The 16,879-nt window shown below is 24.1% G+C and overlaps 1 protein-coding gene across 4 annotated transcripts in view; it reads right to left on the bottom strand.

The window, feature by feature from the left end:
• LOC132930216 (pyrokinin-1 receptor-like) overlaps positions 1–16,554 on the bottom strand; it is a 56,177-nt gene extending 39,623 nt beyond the window's left edge. For 3 of the 4 annotated variants that reach the window (XM_060995959.1, XM_060995960.1, XM_060995961.1), the window contains exon 1: positions 16,397–16,554. The gene's annotated coding sequence lies outside the window, so the exon portion shown is untranslated. The remainder of the gene's footprint in view (positions 1–16,396) is intronic. The other variant, XM_060995958.1, reaches the window with a different exon arrangement.
• Between the last annotated feature and the right edge of the window lie 325 nt (positions 16,555–16,879).

The raw sequence follows: 16,879 nt of genomic DNA, 5'->3' as shown, positions 1-16,879 counted from the left end.
CTAAGAATAAAAATATATATAATTAAACAAAGTTTTTCAATATTAAAAATAATTTTGAGAGCCTTTTCTAGTGCATTTTTAAAAAAAAATTCTGTTATGAGTGCATTTAATCGTATTTCTCTTGTGTTTTTAGAGCATTTAAATCCGTTCCCTACTTATGCCATTTATTATTTCAGTACCGTAGATTACTTCCAATTTAAATATTGTATTATAGACTTAATGTAATTCAAGTTCAGAAATCCCTAATATAAAATACGAATTTGATTACCTATTTGTATATTTGCTTATATCTATAGGTACATTAAGTACTAATTACAACTATGTACTATTTGTGATTGATTCTTCAAGGTAAATAAGAATAAATAAGAATTACACATTCCAATATATAATAGGGAAAGGATAAGGTATAATATAATATATATGTATAAGGTATAACTAAAGGGGTGGATATGGTATGTCCAGCTTTCGCTGTTATATGTTTGAGGGTTATTAATAATCTGTTCGTTATGTATTTATATAAGCCATCGATAACAATATAGACATGACATATATTTTTTAACTTTTGTATATAAAAAATTGCATTTCACATAGGGATAATGTAACTAGTTAGGTGCAGGCTACTACGCAGTAAATTCAATCAGAAAAACGCAGCTGCATATAATAATTTGTGGTTTAAAGGATTTATGAAGCGTGGGACGTTAGTACATCATCCAAGTGACAGAAAGGAATGTAATCATCGCACGTGCGTATAAACAGTGGTAACACAACATACATTGTTTGACTATCAGGGATTCTTACCGAAGGATGGAGGAAAGGTTAGTACTTAGTAGTATAGTAGGTATTATATTAATCAAATAATTTTTAATTTAATAATTATTTGAACTTAAAAAAATGCAGGTTAAATCATATTTTTCGAATCTAGAAAATATTGAATTCAATTATAATTATTTGAGACATGAAATAATTTCAATCAATTTAATAAACAATTATAATATTTTTAATGATATTTCAATAAACATCGCTTTCAATTATTATTGGACTTAAACTTTTTTCAACTTTAAGCTATGTCATTTTCTTACAGTGGTTGGCAGTACGTAGGGATTTTGAAAACGATTTTTTTAAATTAATGAAAATACACGTACGAATATAACTATTGATATTTATTATGAACATAAGTCATAAATGAAAATAAAGCTCAAAACAAAAGCCATTATTACCAGCGATTCATATTATAAATCAACACACTGTATAATAATCTAATAAGAAATACTAGCTCTACTAATCATTTAGATATAATTGATTTATTTGACTAAAGTTCCACCCAAATTAAATCATAGTCATTTAGATGGATTATCCTTATTCTTTAAAAAAATTAAGACCAATTATTATACACATACATTTTTTTTCTGCTAATATATTTAATAGTTAATCATAAAATTACAATATGAAAATGAGAATTAACACGGTTAAATGACCCGTCACTTACCCCCCCTCCAATATTCATCGAAACCAAAATACCAAATTATTAAGAATTTTTCGAAAAATAATAAAAAAACGAAATAGGACCGACTGATAAATTCACTTTTAAAAGTTTTACTTAGTTATTTAAACTAAATACTACCTCACGAAATGGTTACATCAGAATATACTGTAAAAAACATTCAAGATGTGTCTGTTGTGGTAAAAACCACCGAATCTGTACTAAAAGTCGTAATCTGCCTACAAAATGTATTATGCAATGGTAATTATCCTGACAAATACCACGGATGTCAAATTTTCAAAAAATTAACTACAATTTTGAAAAACATCCACTTTGCATAAAAGTAAACGGTTGTATTTGGAATAAATATTTTGGGTTTCTAGTCACGTGTTGCAAATTCCTTGCGAGTCTCATAATTATGCTGTGGTTGCTAATTTCCTTAGTTTGATGTATTTGGTTGTGCGTAGGGGTTCCATGACATGTCTTTCTTGAATGTAATTTTGAATGATAAAGTGGATCCTACTCTCTTTGATATGTTTTAAGGTTTCTCAGCATACATGTATGTACAATAATTATTACTCTATTTTATATTCCTCTTTCTACAACTAACTACATGCGTCACAAACCGATAAACGGATAATGTTTTGTACCAATACTTATTCTTCTTTTCTAGAAAGTTACCTTTGAAACTCAATAATTTTAATTTTGTAAAATCTCTTAGTTTATAAATGAATCATTAATTTAATCAAAAGCATATTATTTTATACTCATCAGATAAATGAATATATATTTTTTTATAAGCTGATCTTTTATATAAAAAAAGACAACAACATTTATTTATACTAAGAGAAGTGCTGTTGATGAACGGTTTCCTCATTTACGTAATTCGTATAATTATATTGTATCATCTTTAATTATTATTTATTATCTAATAGATAACTAAAGATTTTAAATAACGTTTTATCGAATAAAAAAAAAATGTTATTTTTTTTCACTGAATATATACTACGTAGACCTGAAATAAATAACTTTTCCCTGATCTTCAAAGTACTGATAATTATATCGACTATGATATTTTTCAATCTGTTTGTTTGGCGGAGTTTAAAATTGATCCCATAAAACAAAACAAATTTAAAATATACATAAACAATCAACCTACACGAATAAATAAACTTAAAATAATAGTACAAATGTATAAATGTATACATTTAAAAAAATTACAAAAATAAATACAATTCAAAACACAAATAATGATTTAAATTAAACATAAGTAAGTACATCAATAATATTATCTACGTACAGAATAAAATTCTTAGCAGTTATTATCATACTATAACTTTTTGTTTTATGATCGTGGATTTAAAATTTCATTTACCAATAAGAATAAAAATATATACACACTTCTAATGAATAATACATTTAATGTTAAAAACAATATTAAATTGCGTTTAAATTTTTTTGTGTATTGTAGGTATTTATTATTTTATAAAATAGATGACAACGAAAAATTTAATAAGTCACGTTATTGAGCATGCTAAAAGGGAAAGACCTTTTTTTCTATTTTTAAAAAAGAACTTTCAATCGATAATATATTTTTTTCTTTTATAATAAATATTTTTAAGTATCTACCTAGTACCTATATATTACGTTTTCAATTTAAAGCTCTGAAGATCAATCGTGTTCTAGTCAAACCATTATAAAATTATTAATAATTCTCCTCAACTTTATTTTAAAAAAATTCCAACAAATTATTAAATTAGTTAAATAATACTCAAAAGAAAAAAAAAGTTGAACATTTATTTTTTTGTAAAATAGGTATGTCATAAGAAAAACTACTTATTCGTAACTGCAATGAGTTTTTGAATACAACTTAAAGATCAAAATTCAATTTTAAATTTACTTTAAAACTTAACTTATAATTATTTTTTTCTAAATCATATACTAACACGATGTAACTTTAAAATACTTATTGATATATATATATATTGAAACGCAATAATAATAATAATATTGTTAATTATAATTTATAATTAATTAAGATGCAATATTATATTAATATAAATACAACATGTATGCATTAATGAGTTCTTATGAATGTAACCATTAACATATTATTACAATTCATTTCTCACGTGAATTTAAAATTATTAAATTAAGCTATTTTTTTTTTTATATTAAAATATTCGTTTATATTTAAGTTTATATAAGTACTAACTACTAAGTAAACAATGGCAAATGTCTTAGAACTAAAAATTAGTTTTCAATAAATCGTAATTTGTTGTTATTAATTTTTATTCCTAATGTTATTGTTTGTGTTCATTTCATAATAATGATACATAAGCATAATATACAACCTAAGTCTGTAATGAAGAACAGTTGTTTTGACGGCCAAGGTTATTCGCGTAAACTTATTATACGTGAATCGCATACTGCCAAGGTTGGGGATTTCTCCTTGTAGTAGCTGCCCTTAGAGTATGGCTATACATACGGTAAAGATTCACTACCCAGAACATTAATTTTATGATTTATAGATTCTTTTATATTTCAAAGAATCAAAGCTAAAAAAGTTGACAAAATTTGAAAACAAAAAAAATAACGCTTTTTTTTGTTAGTTAATAAAATGCTTTTGTATCTATAACATATAATACATGTCAATTTAATAAAAAAAAAAGTGATTTGAACAAATAATGCTAAAAACTTTCAGCTGATTGATTTTTACTTTGACAAATTCTCGTGTCATCGAGCACATAACTTATGATTTCCTAGTAGCGCTGAACTATATTTTTTAGATGGCGTGGGGTGGATTAAAAGTTTCCCCTCACATATATGGTATTAACATATACGCACTATGTGAAGTATTTTTTTATTTTCTATCTAGGCTTATGTAATTCAAATATGGGGCTATGCCAAACCAACTTAAATCTATACTGTAATAATAACTTTCCAGTCCATCACTTTTCGTCTTGTCAGTTCTGCATCTTGGTAGTTGTCCAAATTTACGCTTCACGATGATAAATCAAAACAACAAAACCATATTGCTACCAAACACTCAATAGTTTTACTTCAAATTAAATAGGACAGATATATACTTGGTACATTTCTATTTTATCCAATAAAACCCTTTGCAATAGTGCACATCGTGTGTGATTTTACAAAATGGATTTACATAATATTATATAAGTTACTTCATACGCTTGAAAATTAGCACAAGAACACAAATAGTAATTAATTGGTTGATAATAAAATTATGGCTTGATAACTTGTTATTACCTTCAGTCGTTTAAGCCGAAGGAAAAATAGCTGCCTACTGAATAGGTCATTTTAATTACTGATGGTAATATTTAACCGTTCCTATAGTATAATACATATCGCCGCATTGTTCAACGATACAAAAAATCTATTTATATTTCAAAAAATGTTATTTATTCATAGTTTATAATTTGATGAGTACCTACACAAAGTCAAATCTATTACATTGTCACATTATCACATACCATACAATAATTATATATCTATTTTATATGGTGTTAAAATTAAAAATATATTTATTTTATTTTATTTAATATTTCAGAAGTCGAATACTATACCAGACATACCACCTACCTATAATTATTATTTTGTATTGTGTATAATTATTACAATATTATAATATAGTTTATTGTATGTAATTAATATCATCAAAAAAATGTATAAGTATACTTGTGTGCAACTTAAATTTATTTTAATTTTTTTTTTTAATTAGTTTGAAAGATAATTTATCGCGTTAGGATTAAACAAGATTTTGTGTTTTCATTTAAAATTAAGAGTTTTTTTCTGTATAAAATTACCCACTACATAAATTATAAAAAATTTAGTAAGTTACGGATATATTAATATCATCCAATTTGTTGATGCATCCAGAGTATCTAATAAAGTAATAACTAATAAGATAATAGGTTAAAGCGAAAGTGGTTTTTATGTAAGTAGTCGTTGTAACGATAGAAAAATTAAATAACTCTATAGTTAGATATATAAAGCGTATGCATGTACCTAATATAAAATTATTATTGTTTATTATACAGAAAACTCGATAAAAAAAAAAATAAAAAAATGCTGTGAAAACTTTTAAAACAATTGCAATTGAACTTACTTACATAAAAAATAAAATAAGAAAACAGCTTTAAATTCTAAGATTTTATCATAATTATAATAACAGATATAACTATTATAGATATATTTATATTATATTTATTAAACATTTAAAATACTCATTTTTGTAGATTTTATGGAGTTAAACTATTATACATACGATAAACTTATAAAAACATTTATAAAAAGTTGCAGGAATTAATAATTCTTGAGATTTTTTGTATTACTAAAGAATGACCTTGTGATGACAAACACTTATTTTTTTAAAATGAAAAATTAATTTTTTCTACTGTTAAATATTTAAAAGGAAGAACATTTTAAAAACTTTGATGTACATATTTAATTCAACATTTTAATGAGTAGTTTTATAGTTAGTAAATCTGTACACTAAAGATTAATGTCTTTAAAAATCTTTTACAAAAGTTACAAAAGTATAAAAAAGATGTAATACTGGATCTAACGTTTATCATCAGTTAATTTATAATTAATTAATTATTCTAAAAATAAAATATTATAAATTGAATTATTTTTAAAAATATTAATTGCTGAAATGTTCAGATTATCATAATTCAAGTATATTCAATATCATTATCGTGAAACTGTTATTCTCAGTACACAAAGTTAAATAAATCAAATAACATTTATTTGAATTTTGATTTAGATCTGTTAAAAAAAATATCCACTAAATGATATGTAAGTGGGGCTATCATTTGAAAAACAAAAGTTTGTGTCCCTATTAATATCAAAAAAAGGATGACCATTTTACAAATCACCGTATTTATAAATATATGATTGAAAAAATTAGTCTCCATACCTATAATATCATGGCTAATATATAAAACAAATGTTACCTACTTACTTTGGTATTAGATAATCGTGATCTACCATATTTTTTTTATTACTATACAATACAATTTTTTATAACCATCAAGTTTTAATTTCCACAAGTAAATAAGTATTAAAATATTAAATAATAATGTATAACTTTAATAGATATTTTTTATGATAAATATTTAAAATTTAATGGATAACTAAAACGTAATAAACATATATTTTATTCAAAAAAATGTTGTTAAAAATGTTATTATTAAGCATATTATAGCGTATACTATATTATATACAGTTTATATTCTTAAATTTCAAATAGAATAATATTATTCTATATAATAGATACATTGAAATGTATCAAACAATAATTTATTTATTTTACTATCCAATTAAATGTAGTAAATATAAGTATAAACAACAATATTACCAATATAATTATGTTCAAACAATAAACTTAGGTATTTTTGATTGAACTATTGTGTTATTGAAAATTAAAATACGCATTTTATACATACAATATAATAAATATCTTATTGTTTTTAAATTATAAATAATAATATAAACACCTATATACTTATAACTTATTATTCTCCAATCAAGATCATAATACAGGTAGTGCACTAGTGTCTACCAATAGAATCTATAATTCGAAATGATTACATAAAAATCGTACAAAAATCATTTTTTTTCTATGGAAACGTATTGCGGCCAACTTTTGGTTAAACTTGCGCCAAATGTAACACGTTCGAGAATAAATAACATTCTCAATGATTAATATATAACTAAAATATTATACAAAAAACTTAGATGAATGTTCAGTTGATTTTATGTTGTACTACGTATATAATATAAATTATAATGTAACATCATGGATCCCGTTCATATATACAGACAAAACAAATATATTCCATGATATATATCACGTTTAATTCTAAGCTTATTCTCAAAGAAAATAATTTTATTATTGTTATTCAATGAAATACTAGAAATTAAAAATAGTTGTTTGTCTGACTTCATGGCCCATAGAGCCGGTTTATCGCAAGATGCCTTGTTTTTCACTTTATAGGCACATCATCGTCTGATAGACACGTGAAAGTTCGCGCTTCGTACAGTAAAATATTATAGTAGTATAATATATAGAGTTATATTTATTATTTGCTTAAAAAATGATTTTTTTATATTATGTTGAAAATATAATGAATTCGTAAAATATATTGTTTTAAGTGAGCAATTTTAACATAATATTAGGTACCCGTGTTTAAGATAATAATCCGAAATGTGGTGACCTGCAGATCCTATCAGTTTGGTGACCACCAGTCGCCATAAATTTGGTGGAAGGGTTGTTTTGAATCATCGAATTATTTTTAAGAAATGTATTTGTATAAAAATCGTCATTAAAATTTTTCTACTCTAGAATGTAAATAAACTTGGTAAAACGTCTAAATAAACTAGGTGATAATATATACAAAGTCATGAAGTAATACCACGAAGCTAACAACCAAAACAAACTTAATCTATAAATTCGAGATTTTTAGACTTTTTTCTATTCGTTTGACAGAATAGATACCTTTAAATTCAGTATAGTACACACATTTCACACGTTTCGGTGATCTTGTATATAAACAGTTATTTTGTAAAAATAACAATTAAGTTAAAACACTTTTTATGTATTTTCTTTTATCGCTATCTCGTGCGTGTGAAATCCTTCGGGACGAGGACAATAAAAATAATAACGAATTGTTAAACGCTGAAATTAGGCTACTGTGTACCTTAATGTATATATATATATAATTACATATTATACGAATAAAGAGTGATGAACGACGTAGAAACTTAATATTATTCCTGATATTCTCGGGTCAACTCTTTCATGTGGTTATTTAATTTAGTAGGTAACGTGCAAATTGTTAACAAACCAAACAAAAGGACGGGTTTGAATCTAAGTTAGTACACGCGGTAGTTAGGGTTGTTATTTTAAATTTAATTCATATTTTCATCATATTATGAATAATTCAGTATTTCGGTGTAAGTAACCTATAAAAAACGGAATTTTCTTATAAGGAACGGAGATTTTTTTTTTGTGTGTGTTTCAGAATACCTTTTTGCGTACACAATCATTACACAAGTATACCGAACTAATTTTGTTTCCACATTTGTACATCACGGAATGAATGAAATATATTCTTTCATGTTTTCATTTAATTTATTTCAAGTTCGCACATATTGAACGTTATGATTATATTTTCTACTATAAGTATACACTTAACACTGTAAATAAACTTTGCCATTCATGGTTATACTACAATTTACTTACATACAGTCACTATAGGATAGGTTAGGTCTGCTGCTTGTTTTATTTAATTTCAAATCAAAATGGAGCACTAAGGTTAAGTAGGTCCACATATTACTAGTTTGAACTTTTAATATTCCATAAAAATATGTACGTTAATTTTATTAAGAATTATGAAATCTAATGAAAAAATTTAAATTCAAATTGAATTTCTTTTTTTTTGTTTTTGTAAATTACAATACTTAGTTATTTAAGTGATTCCAGAGATGATTTTTTTCTTTCTTATAGAGTATTTATTTTAATAACCGTATATAAAATCGGTTTATTATGTTAGACCTAGACGACCGTGAGTTGTCGTCGCAAACCTCGAAATCATTCTACAAGATTTAAAATTTGCATCATTACCATTGAAGTTATGATATTGTTGCACATATAGCTGGGACTAATATATAGCTCGTGCTAAAAGTAATTATTTGCAGGTAGTTACTTAAAAAATACTATAATTTATTAGTGAAAGATTATCAAAAGTTGGCAGATTTATGATCTTGATGTAGTATATATTTTTTTTAAACTTAAATACGTAGTTATATATTATATTAAATAAAAATATAAAAAATAGGTTCTTTCACCACCTCGTAGAGTGGTTTAATCGATGATAAAAGTTAAATTAATTAGTTGAACATATTTTAATAACAATAAATCCTTGAGGAGGTATAAGTATTCTAATTTATAATATAGTTATTTATTACTTATAGTATAACAGACGGTTTAGTCACTTGGTAGTTGGTTCATCTGTTATCTAAGGCAACATATTATTTAGTAATATTATAACAAAAATAAATTAGTAAAAACATTTTATGAATACAATCCCACGGGTTGAACGCATAAATAATACCATTACGACTGATAGACGAAATAAGCCATAACAACTATATTGTAACTATGCAAAATAATTAATTTTAGTATTTTTATTTGATAACAGCCTACAGCGATTTGAAATTAGTGACACGCACGGACATATTATTATGTACTTATTAGGTTTATTATATTAAAATATTAAATTATACTCGTTGCATAATATAATTTACCTTATATTTGTACTAAGTGAACTTATAACATAATATAATTGTATTACTTTACATAACTGTACATAGTTACTTTAATTCATTCATTTAAAATAAAAAATTGAAAAATAGTATGAGTGAAGTGAATGTAATTATAATCCAATTATTATTATGTCCAATTATTTTAGAATGTACAAATGCACATAACTTATATTGATGATATGGATTATAGTTGAAATATTTCACTAGCGTATTTCAAATACAATAATAAACTATTTACTTTATTTTTAATTTTAAAAACAATAAGACAAAAGTTAAGCTCATTTTTAATACTAAAACTTAATTACAAGTAATTTAAACGCTTATATATATTAATTAGTGATCAAAACTGAATTTTATTATTTTTAGTGGCTATTGCTTATTGATAATGTATAACGACTACAATGAGTCATACTGATATTTTTATAATTAATATGTTGTGGAATTATTATAAATTTAATGTTTTCATTTCATTCATTTTCATAACATTTTGCCAAAACGTTCACCAAAGAAAACAACATAGACCAAATGTTACCTCATACGTTACGCGAGTAAAAAATAAAAAAAATAGATAGGTATACATATAATAGCTTCTATATTACGGTATATTTCAATGATTTAAAAAATCGAAAAATTTGTTTTATCATTAAAAACCATTTATCATATGGTTTATGAATATTCACTTAAAAATTTTGTGAAAATAGATTGATGAAATTACGTGTAATATATTTATTTGTGATTCACATGAAACATATCTGTTTATTTGTTATAAAATATATTTTTATTTTTTTAAGGCTGTCCTTTAGAAGTGATCAAAAATGTTCATATTACCCAATATTAAACTTGTTAATTAGTATCTCATCTAGTTAACTTTAAAGAGGAAATATTTTAATTTTATCAATAGATACATTAAATTAAAAAAATTAAAATCATTATTTTAATACCCAAATAAATAATTTTGTTTTAAATATATTGATTAGAATTTATAGAATTTGTTTTATTATTCGTGTATTATATTTTTTATATTAGTCTTTTAATAAATCACGTATCACCTATTTTATTTGTGTTTGAAATAACTTTATAATAATTAAAAATTCTGTATAATAAATGCAATGAAATCAGAAAAATTAAAATTAACCAAATATGAATTTAAACATGATAAAATCAGGTATAAAACTTGAAGTTTTTTTTTATTATTTTTTCAATTACAGCTATAAAAATGAATTCAACATTTATATCTTTTATTTATTTCTTATGTTATTAAGTAACTCATTGAGAAAAAAAGTAAACATTTTAACAATTCATTTTTCTATTAACTACATAGGTATTAAGTTTTTTTTTTATATAAGCAATCTAGAAATGTAAACATATTTTCTCAGAATGAAGTAGATTTTTCGAAAAGTACAAAAATATTTAAAATGTATTGATAATATAAAATAAAATACGATTCCCGCGAATTATTCAATGTAAATTTTGTATTTTATTGGAATTTATGGTAATAGTGGTGATTTCCAGAAAAACATTAGTGTTAAATATTTACTCGAAATGCACATAGAGTGCTACCGAATATTAACAAGTTAGTAAACTATCATTCAAAAAAATATTATTACCTATATAAATTTTATTGTTTTTAATCATTTGTAATTATCTTGGATAAAATAAAAGAAAATTTTTCATGAAAAAGAGTGATTTTGTTTAAAAACTTAAATTATACATATACAGTCGTAGTTAACTCAAACATATATAACCGGAAACGATTTTTCAGTAATCCAAAAACGTAAATTCGTAGGTAAATCTGAATTTTTTAATGGTTACTCGTATGTGATATAAATAGGTATACAACAGATATTATGAAATCAACATTATACACAGTCAGTGTATATCAATAGTATAGATATTTTTAGGTATAGTATGAAAATATAAATAGTATGGTTTAAGATTTACAATAAGTTTAAATACATTACGTAGAAATAATTTAAATTATAATAAATATGGTTATGATTTAATGCACTATAAATTACAAAAAATTGCATAAACTTTTATTGAAAATAAAAAAACTAATTATTTTAATAAATAAGTTTACAAAAAGAAAAAAATGAAATAATAATTCACAAAATTAGTGTGAAAAGTTTTAATTATAAAAAATTATTACAAAATATTGATTATCCCTATTTTGATTACCAGTAATATATATTATTAATAGTTAGGTTAGTAATGTATAATGTAACAATAATTACATACACTGCTATGTTAATGAATTTGTCTTAATGTAAATTTTAAAATCCTGCTCTTTAATTTCATACATTTTTTGTTATTTCTACCCAACGTACTTACATATTTTTCTTTAGCTATTTGTAGAAACGACACTACTTAAGAGGACATAGCGTCCTATAACAATTTTTTAGAGTAATTTTAAAAGTAAGTTCGACATACCCCAATGAAAATGTATAGATTACTTATATCCAGTATCAACTATATATATATATTAGGACGCTGAATTTCTCGATTTTTTTTTAGTGGAATTGTGGAAGGTGAATAATATTAAGAGGACCCGCATGTGTTGTCTCTGTCTTATACGCGCGTAACATAGTTAAAAACTGTTTTGCGCGGGACAACTTTACTCCCTCAATATTTTAATCAAAATAACTAAAATTATAAATCCCATTGGGAAGAACTTTACCTGTGTTGTAGCGTTTTAATTTTTTTGATAGTGGTAACCAATAATTTTTAATAATTAAATGAAAAAACCTAAAGTTCTCAAACCGATAACTTTAATTGCATTCATGTTATCAAAAAAATTAAAACGCTACGACACAGGTAAAGTTCTTCCCAATGGGATTTATAATTTTAGTTATTTTGATTAAAATATCGAGGGAGTAAAGTTGTCCCGCGCAAAATAATTTTTAACTATGTTACGCGTGTGGCGTGTATATAAGACAGAGACAACACATGTGGGTCCTCTTAATATTATTCACCTTCCACAATTCCACTAAAAAAAAAAATCGAGAAATTCAGCGTCCTAATATATATATATAGTTGATACTGGATGTAAGTAATCTATACATTTTCACTGGGGTATGTCGAACTTACTTTTAAAGTTACTCTAAAAAATTGTTTTAATGATAAAAAAATGTTCTATATTAATCTACAAGTGCGTGACAGTGTTAATAAAATTATCGGTACCTATCTCACATAAAAAATTATCAAATACGTTACTGATGCGCATCACATACATTATGCAATAAACATCGTACTATAAACATGGTAATAATACCACCATAATAGAATCAATAGAATCCCCAATATCAAAATGTATATATATTATGATGCATAATTTTCAATAGTTAATAAGTCATTTTAAAAACAATTAATACTGCAATACCTTTGTTTAGTTTCATCTTAAATAAATTGCCACCATCGAACATTTTCCGTTGGGGTAATAGTGCCTTTTTATTCACTCCTTATTATTTACAAGTATTTATGCAAAAATATGTATTAATTGATTCAGATTTCTACAAAATATGTTTTCATATTTTATAATACTATTAATATGAATATTTATGATTATAATGGAGAGTTTTTAATGATCCCACATAATTAAATATATTAAATCAAAATACCTCTCTGAAAAAAAAATCCTGTTTACGCTTCTATTAATAGTTAAAATAATAGATGATAACTACACATAATTTACGAAGCAAACTAAAATATATTGTTTAAGGTTGTAATACTAATTCGTATATATTTTATTTCATATTTTATAAAACGCAGCAAAAATATTTAAAAATCAACAATTAATTGATCTAGTCTCTTAGAATATGTAATTAAATGATATCTGTAGAACTTATTTAAAAGTGAAAAAGTTATACAGATAAGAATTTATTCCTTTATCATATTTTCACTCACTTCCACAGTCTGTGGTCCATAGGATTTTGGTATTCTTCATTTCTTATTCTAAATTTTAATACAACAAATATTTAATTTATAAAGCCGAAAACTTACTCTGCTGTTTAGTATGTTTCGAGTATGGTAACTACGTTGTTATGATCAACGAACCGTACAATACCTTTGAAAATCTCTTTGTTTGTAGAAAATTGTAAATACCCTACTATAAAATAAAAAAATTTAAGATCTTACTACAACTAGTATTTTTTATATTTAAACAAAGTATTTAAAATCGTTAGTTAATACTAAAAAGTTATTTTTCTGTTAAATAGGTATTGAATTTTGTCCAAATTTGAACTTCGGATACACAATTGTGTTTATATATTTTTCGATATTTTACTTATGCTAAGTCATGCTATAAGATTTTATTACATTTTTATTTTATTTTTTATCTTTAATTAAATCTAAAATTACCTAGTACAATAAAAGAGAAAATACTTTATATAGTTATATAATATATAGTAATTATATATATATAAATGAATATTCCATTGTTTGTTGTCTATAGACTGAAAAACTACTGGACTGTTCAACCATTTTCAATAAAAGTTATATCAATAGATTTCTTGAGACTTGGAGATTGTTTAACTTATTTTTTTCAACTTCTATAGATTAATAAAGTATCTCACGCTTGAATTTAGTTTTGACTCACGAAAATTGAATATTTTTTAACTATGACAGTTGCTACTGGTTACTGATTAAATTACTATTATTATAATTAATAAAAATATGCCTTCATTTTGTGCAATTATATAATATAACTCGTTCTAAACAAAAACACGAATCTTAAAAATCTAAAAAAATTACCCTGCGTACTGATTAACACACAACTTTTTTTTTAATTTAAAAAATGGGGTAGACTATTTATTATGTAATTAAATTGATTGATTTAGCATATAAGATATACAGCTAAAAAATAATAATATTAAATACATTTAAGTTGATTTAAAAAATGTACACGATACTCGAATTTATAACGTATATGTAAGACAAATTATTTAATGAAACAATTATTAAGTTTGTTATATTATTGCATATTTTGTGTCAATTAATTAAAATTTATTTAAATTAAAATGAGGATTGAGGATATAATATTATAACAAGAGAAAGAATTCTAGGTATTTTAGTTAATGTTTTAAGCACTCTAGTAAATTGATATTTAAAAGGAATTTTCTTTTTGTGTAGAGTGTATTTGTATTTAAAATAAATTAAAACGTACAAAATATATATAGTATTTCTTTATTATTGAAAATTGATGTTGAATCATTTGGAAAAAGCTTGTATCCATTCTAAAATCAAACTTAACGGTCTAAAATAATAATATATATAATAAATAAAAAAGCACTCTAAAAATGATGAAAATATAAGCAATGTAATGTGTGGTATAATTTAAAAATAAAATAGATTAATCAATTTCAAAGAAATATATTTTACAGATATCAAACACATGTCATCAGATTAAGAATTCAATAAAATAATTGACAAAGGTAAATAATTTGAAAATATAAAAATATAATTTTTAAAATCAAAATGTATAGTTTACTTATGATTGAACGCAAATAAAGATGAAAATAAACAAATAAATAATTGTAAACATAAAAGTGGGAGTATAGCTGATGTATAATTCAACCCTGAAAATTCTACGGGCATTAATTTTTTCATTAAAATGAATCCTTATCTTGGCAATATTTTAGTGAATACAGTTTTTAACCTGCCTGTCAAAATAAAAAGTTGGCTTGATTTGTATTTAAACTTTAGGTTGAACCAAGGAAACAAAAATTTCTGTCTGATGTAATTAATATAGGTAACTAAGGTTAAAAAAAAAAAATTATTAGTATTGCATAGTTTTCAAAATTTTATTTTAAACCTAATTTGATGATTATTACGTATTTCCAGGTTTGAAATGTGTTTCATAAAAGACGTGTTTTGTTTAAAATAGTTTATAAATAAACGTTTGAAAAAAACATAAAATGTTCTTCTTTGAAATATATATTTTGTTTGTAAATCATGGTATATACAATTATGAAGTTAAAGATATTATAAGAGTGATGTTACTTTATAATTTATCTATGTATTACATTTGAAACAAATCATATTGTTATATAATTAAAAAACGTTTTCTAGAAATTGTTTAAATAAAACATTTAAAAAAAAAAAAGTTTTAAATAAATAAATCGTTTGTTTTGTATTATTAAAAAAAACGGTTTTTTTCCAACCCTGCGTATTTATAATTCAATACTATACTTTACTTTTAATGGTAGGTATTTTCGAGTAACTTCCGATTGGCATTAATTGTTTCTCAGAACTCAGAAGTATAAAATGTATAATTTTATGTTAGTATATAGTATATACTTATAAATTGATTTTAAATTTAAAACATTTATTAATTGCATTTATTAGATTAGACATTTAAATTAAATTAATACATACCTAGTATTATTGCTCACTGAATGAAGATTTATTTTATTTATGAATAAACGTTACTGACAAACACGTAATACACTTACTCATTACGTTATTATAACGTTAAGTTAGTGGTCCAAAAAGGTAAACAAATCGTTTATAATTTAAAAAAAACTATTAATTCTCATCAGACACAGCATAATAATAGTAGGTACTTACGGTTAAAGTATGTTCATTGAAGCAGTGTAAAGACGAGTGAACACGCCGGCTAGACTTACGACAACCGAACGACGGTCCGTACGACTCTCGCGTGCGAATCATACTGTATACGAAAGACACGAACGGCGGCGCTCAAGCTCAACTGAAGCACCAGCGGACGGTGACCATAGTAGCCGCTGCCGACGCCGAAGACCACGTGTGCGAATCGGGCGGGTAGGAGGAGACGGTTAATCTCATCGTTATTATGATATATGTGGTTGGAGTGGTTGTTGCGGTCCGCGGAGTGTGTTCGATAATAAAATCTGTTTTGAATAAATTCTGAATCGACCTTGACCGGCGGACCACTGTAGACAAGGTTATAGGGGAAGCAAAATATAAATATTTTCGGTGAAAAATGTTTATAACAATATTATATTATCATTGTGCTGAGCGATATGTTTGTGTTCGAAAGTTTGCTAGAGAAATCAAACGACCTGTAAGATT

The sequence above is a fragment of the Rhopalosiphum padi genome, chromosome 4 (assembly GCF_020882245.1).
Source record: "Rhopalosiphum padi isolate XX-2018 chromosome 4, ASM2088224v1, whole genome shotgun sequence".
In the NCBI taxonomy this organism is placed as follows: Eukaryota; Metazoa; Arthropoda; class Insecta; order Hemiptera; family Aphididae; genus Rhopalosiphum; species Rhopalosiphum padi.
Note: the sequence above shows the minus strand (reverse complement) of the source record. Positions and strands in the feature narration are given on the sequence as shown.